We start from the raw sequence: 1,168 nt of genomic DNA, 5'->3' as shown, positions 1-1,168 counted from the left end.
GGTGCAATATGACGCTTAATATAATAAGATGATTTATAAAACAATATTGCAGATGTATGATATATATATATATATGCATGTATATATGTATGTATATATGTATACATGCTCAGACTACATAAAACTATAATAATCAAAATAAAATATTATCAAGTACAATAAAATAATAATATTTATTTGCTTTATTATGTATTCTTTATACTGGAAATAAAAATTCAATGATTTATAAATAAAAGATTATATTTGTATTTATATAAATATAATTAATTTTAACTTAAATACAATTTTTAATATATATCTTGTTAAGTCAAAATTTAAAGTACTTATTAATGGTTTACATATAATAAAATAATTACAAAATAGTACAAATGTTATATATTAACAGGTTATATAAATTTATCAGGATTAGATAACCTCATAAAAAAATCTTCGCTCCTATCCTACAAAAATTAATTATTGAGTAGATTGTGTTTAGGTACTATTTATGATGAATGAATGTACTTTGCTAAATTGATTTTTAAAACTTTTTCTTATTTAATTTTTAGATGCTATCAAAACTCAAGAAAAATTTAAACATGGTACACAAAATTAAATGGAAGATATTATTAAATATGTACTTGCTCAAGCTCAATTTAACCTAAAGAGGCAAATTGAAAAAAAAAATTAACTTTTATGTTAATTCATTCGTAACTTATTTTTTATTTTATAATATAAATAATGAAAATAAAATGTTTAATAATTATTAATTGCAATTATTTATTTTTTTTTGATTTTACATTTTTTCCCCCTGATATTCAATGTAAGTTAAGGTTGATGATACATTTATTAATCGTCACAAAATCACAAATAAATATAAATTTATTAATAATTATAAATATTAATTATTTATAATTATTTAATATTTATTTTTGACTTTGATTAATAACTATCCAAAAAGTTTAATCAATATTTATTAGAAATTAAATAATATATAACAATGTATTATCAATGAAAATCATATATTTATTAATTATTTAATACTTTTTTGAAATATTTATTTAATTTTGTACAAATATATCATTGCTGTGTGGGTAGGAACTTCAGTAATTAACGTTATTTTATCCGTCATATAATGTTCTTCATCAACTAGGTTTAAAAAATTTAAGTGTTCTTTTTGTACAGAAAAAAA

The sequence above is a fragment of the Sipha flava genome, unplaced genomic scaffold (assembly GCF_003268045.1).
Source record: "Sipha flava isolate LNK unplaced genomic scaffold, YSA_version1 386_pilon_pilon, whole genome shotgun sequence".
Classification (NCBI taxonomy): Eukaryota; Metazoa; Arthropoda; class Insecta; order Hemiptera; family Aphididae; genus Sipha; species Sipha flava.
Note: the sequence above shows the minus strand (reverse complement) of the source record.